This window comes from Anneissia japonica, unplaced genomic scaffold (genome assembly GCF_011630105.1).
Source record: "Anneissia japonica isolate Jap-2015-1 unplaced genomic scaffold, ASM1163010v1 scaffold4929_len162294_cov128, whole genome shotgun sequence".
Classification (NCBI taxonomy): Eukaryota; Metazoa; Echinodermata; class Crinoidea; order Comatulida; family Comatulidae; genus Anneissia; species Anneissia japonica.
The window spans coordinates 121,401-126,995 of NW_022721921.1; the positions used below are offsets into that span (position 1 = coordinate 121,401).

The 5,595-nt window shown below is 33.5% G+C and overlaps 1 long non-coding RNA gene across 1 annotated transcript; it reads left to right on the forward strand.

Moving 5' to 3' along the window:
• Window positions 1–4,492: 4,492 nt before the first annotated feature.
• Window positions 4,493–5,418, forward strand: LOC117111757. Its single transcript, XR_004445912.1, has 2 exons — window positions 4,493–4,870; window positions 5,285–5,418. It is a non-coding gene; the product is annotated as an uncharacterized LOC117111757 (long non-coding RNA).
• The last annotated feature ends 177 nt before the right edge of the window (window positions 5,419–5,595 follow it).

Genomic DNA, 5,595 nt, shown 5'->3' on the forward strand with positions numbered 1-5,595 from the left:
GGAGACGATAGTAAATTAAAATACAGACATCGAAGGTAGACTTAAGGAACACAAAAATATTTATTATAAGTTTCACGTATATTTCGGTTGTTCCTACAACCTTTTTCAGCGTGTAAGTGAAGACATAATCAAATAGCTTAGACAGATCATCGTGTCACATTAACATAATAATAAAGGGTGCATATCTAAAATAACAAATAGTTTATACATGGCACTGTTGATGTCTATGAGAGTAAATAATGAAAGTAGAGAGCTAAACATAGTGGCCCATACAAATGAATGAAATACACAGAAAAAAAATTGAACTGTATTGTTAGTCCAATCACAGAACTATAAGTGATAAATAAAAAAATAATACAAAGTTATAAAATAGAGTGAAATGAGTAAAACTAGGTATCAAGTAGCCCAATCTTAGGATGTTAAATACAAGATAAATAATGTAATAATCTGGTGGTACAGTCTAGGGTCTAAACATGATAAATAGATAACTGACAAAATAAATGACATATTCAATAATATTAATAATACAATCCATATGTATATATAAATATATATACAGCAGGCATATGAAGAGCACGTGTAAAAATAGGAGAAATGGAAAAGGCGAAATATTCCAATCATATGCATATGCATGATAAAAATTGTAATAAGACCTATTATGTGATTAAAACGCACGAGTGAAAATATGAGAAATGAAAAAAACGAAATATTCGAGACGTTCAATCATATGCATATACATGATAAATAAGGCCTATTGGATGTTAGTAAATGTGTAATCGGTGGCAAAGCCAAGGTCTTTGTTAAGGCCGTTGGTGTGGGATTTAAGCCTGATTATCCATTTTATTTCGGCACAACGTCTGTCATTGGACGATCTATAGTTAGAGCCTAGAATAATACACTTACAAATATATTTGTTGCCATGGTAATTATGTAGGGGAAACCGGCACCAACTTCAGACTTAGGATCAACAATCACAAAAATTAAATCAGAGACAAAAGCCCAGGCTTCCCAGTTAGCACTCATTTTAACCTTCCCGGTCACTCCATTGAGAACTTTAAGTGTATTATTCTACTAACCAGAATAAAGGCCTGTTTACACTATATATGTATAATAAATAACGATCAACGATAAAAAGTTAAAATATATGAAAAGTTTTCTCACTTGCACGAACTTGATAACGATTTATCGTACCCAGAAAAAAAAATTTTTACAAACCAAATCAAACTGGGTCATAATTATAGGAAAACGATAAAATAGTTTTTACGTTTACGAATACACGATGAAAAAGACAGAAATTGTAATCGTGAACACCTACACAGAGCCCAGGAGACAGAATACAAACCAACACGAATAAGACATCAGGACAATTTAAGGTATGGCTAGACAGGTGAACACGAGACACAGAGGAGAGTGTACACTTGACTGGACAACAACTCAAAAGGTGGGTGGTGAACTAATCGAAGGATGAAACCAGCCTATTGGCTAATGGCCCTAATTTTGCAGTAGTAGACGCAAAAAAAGAAGCCCATAGAAGAGATGCGTTTCTACAGAAATGGCTTGCAAATTAGTCCCAAAAGCTCAGGGTGACCTGTTAAGAGCTAAGGTCACGAACATAGTAAGGTCCACAAAACTGCACCCATCCAACATAGCGCCCAAGGAAAGGAAGCATTAAATAGTTTGAAACGAGACTTAAGTCCCTAATGATCGAGCTACACTGCTATTCAACGCAACAGTATAAAAAGGTCTACTGAGTACATGGAGTAGACTCTACTCCATGTTATCGGACCAACATACGTATGAAAATAATACGTATAAATTATGCCTATTTTACTATTGAACTTCTTAAATTTTTAACTTTACTTTACTTGACGGTATCCCAAAGATTCACAAAGGCAGATTAAGGGCGATGTTGTTTCTATCATGTTTCATAATAATTTAGGTCCTGAAAAGTATCTTATTTCTTACATTTTTATCTACTTTTCACTTTCAATTTTGTGTGTTATTGATTCATTTTTATGAGTACCTGTCGTATAAGTGGTACTTGATGGTCATTCTGAAGAACGAATTTTGTAGATTTTATTTTGATGCTGTGAAGGACAGCAGGCTCAGAATTGCAACCACACACAACACAGGCCAGTCACTCAGGTGTTAACCAATACATACCTAACCAAACATGCCTAGAGGAAAACAGGTGGAGGAGCCTGCACCGGAGGCTGCAATGCAAGTGCAGCTTAATGATATTATAGACAAAGTTAAGAATCTATTAAGTCTTTTGGAAAATATGAAGGAAATTAAGGATTTTCAGAAATCCATGTCAGAGTCTATGAATTATTTCAATTCACTGGTCGAAGAAATGTGTGGGAAAATGAAAGATAGTGAGCGAGATAACAAAGTTCTAAAGGCAGATAATGACGAATTGAAGAAAAGAGTATATGAAATCTAGATCTAGAAGACGAGATCTAGATGAGCAAAATCAGTATAGTAGAAGAGAAAATCTTGAGATTCAAGACATACCACAAATCGCAAACCAAAACACGGACGAAATAGTATTAGCAGTTCTAAAGCAATTAAATTAATGTGAGTATAAATGCTAGAGATATTGAAGTAACTCACAGAGTAGGAAACCGTGAAGAACTGAACAGACCAATAATTGTAAAATTTAACAGCAGGAAGAAACGAGATAAAATATATAAAGGTAGAAGGAAACTTAGTAACACCACATCAGAGTCACTTGGATATCCTGACAGAAATCACATATATCAACGAAAACTTGACACAAAGGAAACGTAACCTTATGGGAAAAGCAAATGTTAGACGTAAAGACAACAGATATATTTATTTGTGGACATACAGTGGCCGTATTTATGTACGCAAACAACAAGGGTCGCCGTTGATTGCCATAAATACAGAGGAGGATCTACAAAAAATGATCTAAATTCATCTAGAATATTTTTTTAAGCATGGTGACAAACATCGAATGTGGACAATGAAATAAATGGTGATTGTAATCATTTTATGAAACATTAGCTCAGAGTAAGTTAAAGATTATAGCACTTTCTGAAGTTTGGCAAGTTTTAAATAAAGATTTATACAAGTTAAATAACTATTCATTAGAAATTAATTGTCGGGTAGAATAAAGAGGTGGGGGAGTCGGCACTTATATACATGAATCACTGAACTATAAGGTCATTAATTATAATATATGTCATTCTGAATCATTATGGTTGGAAGTGGATATGGGTAGGAATAAATCACTTGTAGTTGGAATAATTTATAGACAACCGAATACAAATCTTGATGAATTAATTGAAAGTCTCGAGTTATCAATTATTATGTAATATTAAACAAAATTGTACCGGACGAATTCTGATTGGAGAATTTAATATTAATGTGAATAATATCTATTCAAGTGATATTATTAGACTTAATGGCAGTTTATTGTGTTTCAATTTTATGCAACTTATCACTGTATCAACACGTATCACAAATAAATCAAGCACAATTATAGATCACATATATACAGATAATTATACCAGATTTGCTACATTTGGAACTATAGAATTAGATATTTCAGACCATTTGGCCATTTTCTGCATATTGGAAAATACGCATACTTATTTTCAACGGACTGATAAAATTATATTTAGGAATTATTAAAATTTAAATGCTCAATGCTTTAGTGAAGACTAAGATCTATTAACTGGTCTGAGGTATTTGGTTGGTCAGACGTAAATTCGGCATACATGGCATTCCTTAATCTAGTCTTAGATGTATGCAACAAGCATGCTCCATTTATCACTAAAAGTTTTAACCCAAAAAATAAATTTTACAAGCCATGGATTAATTCTCAAATAATAAAAGTCAATAAAATTTAAACATAAATTATTTTCAAAAGTGATGAAGAGTAATTATAATTCAGATATTTTTTTTTTCAGAACAATTTGAAAACCATTGTGGTAATATGAATAAAACATGGGAAATTGTCAATTACATTTTAAGCAGAGGAAAAAAGGAAATGAAATTACCTAGTCATTTGGAAGTCCAGTCTGAAAGTGGTAATATATATAAATTTACTAGTCAGACATAATTGTTTTAATAATTACTTCGTTTCAATTGGCAAGACTTTTGACAAAGATATCAACGGTAGGCCTATTGAAAACCACATGGTATACTTACCTAATACCCATCCAAATTCTTTATTTCTTCATGGTACAACAGAGGAAGAAGTTACAGATATTTTAATAGGATTAGATAAAAATAAAGCAGTTGGTGTGGACCAAACCATGGACCTATTAATAAGAAGGACATACAACGTAGTATTGCCCTTTGATCTATCATCTTTTCCGACAAGATAAGACAGGGGTATATTTATCGGAATAAACTATGAAAAGATAAGCTCGGTACCGTTATTTCTTACGTTATCGCCTTTCTGGGCATGCGCATTGGGCTTTCGTTCTGCTGCCTGGTTCTCCGCGATCGATTGAGAGACACACACACACACACACATTAAACTGTTGAAAATACCAGGTCCATGAAAATACGAATACAGTATGGACGATTTAGATTTCTGCGTCAACGACGCAGAGATCGATAATAGAAACGCAAAATGCACTATGTATGCAAACAGAAGTCAGAGGATAAAATGATTGCATGTGGTGGTCCAAACTGTACATGGGCCTACTAGGCCTAGTAATACGTGGTACCACTACTTCAACTGCATAGGCTTAACACCAAATGAAATAGCCTTCCTAGCGATGGCCTGGGCTTGTAAACGGTGCGTAGTCGCTGCTTCAGCATGAGCGGGTGACAGCAACCTACAGGGGCCTAGCTGAGAGAAACAGACGGGTTCCGTACCGTCTGTTAAAAAAAGGTACCCTGTATTTTTTTTAATTTTGCCTAATATGGGCTAAAACATGGACCTGTAGTATTAATAATTTTGGTAGGACCCCTATTTCTTTGATTGACTTCAGTTTTCATACCCACTTTTGTGTATGTTATGTTTTTTATTGATGCCTGGAAATTTATTTTCACAAACCTAGATTAATAAATACTGCAGGTAGCCATATTTATATATGTACTGTATTTTTTTTTGTGTGTGTTAATTTAAAGGCAGATAAATGTAGGCCTGCCTAGGCTAGGTGTAATCGTGTGATGGGGTCGTAACTTAATTTTATAGTTCTGTTCTGTTGAATCCAATACAAAAAATACCATGCAGTAGTTAAATTATATGTATTTCATACCTTTTAAAACAATTTTAATACAGTAATTTTATATTTATTTTCAGAAAAAAACAGACTGAAAGGCCTGCAAGTGTTTACACCAAAGAGGAAATTGGAGGTGCACTGAAAGCTTTAGAGAGTCACCAATGGAAGTAATAATAATATTGTAAATGTACATGCAGATACTGTACAAAATTTTAAAAAACAGTAGCTTAAAATCTAAGATAAAAAGCTTACGAAAAGGAATTGCCCAAGTAAATATGTTGATGTAAAGGTATGTGGAAATCTGCCTGATGGTGCTGGGATAGTAATCGCTTGTGTAATTAATAATGTAAATAATAAAAATACAATATTATGTTGAGATATTGAGGTACTA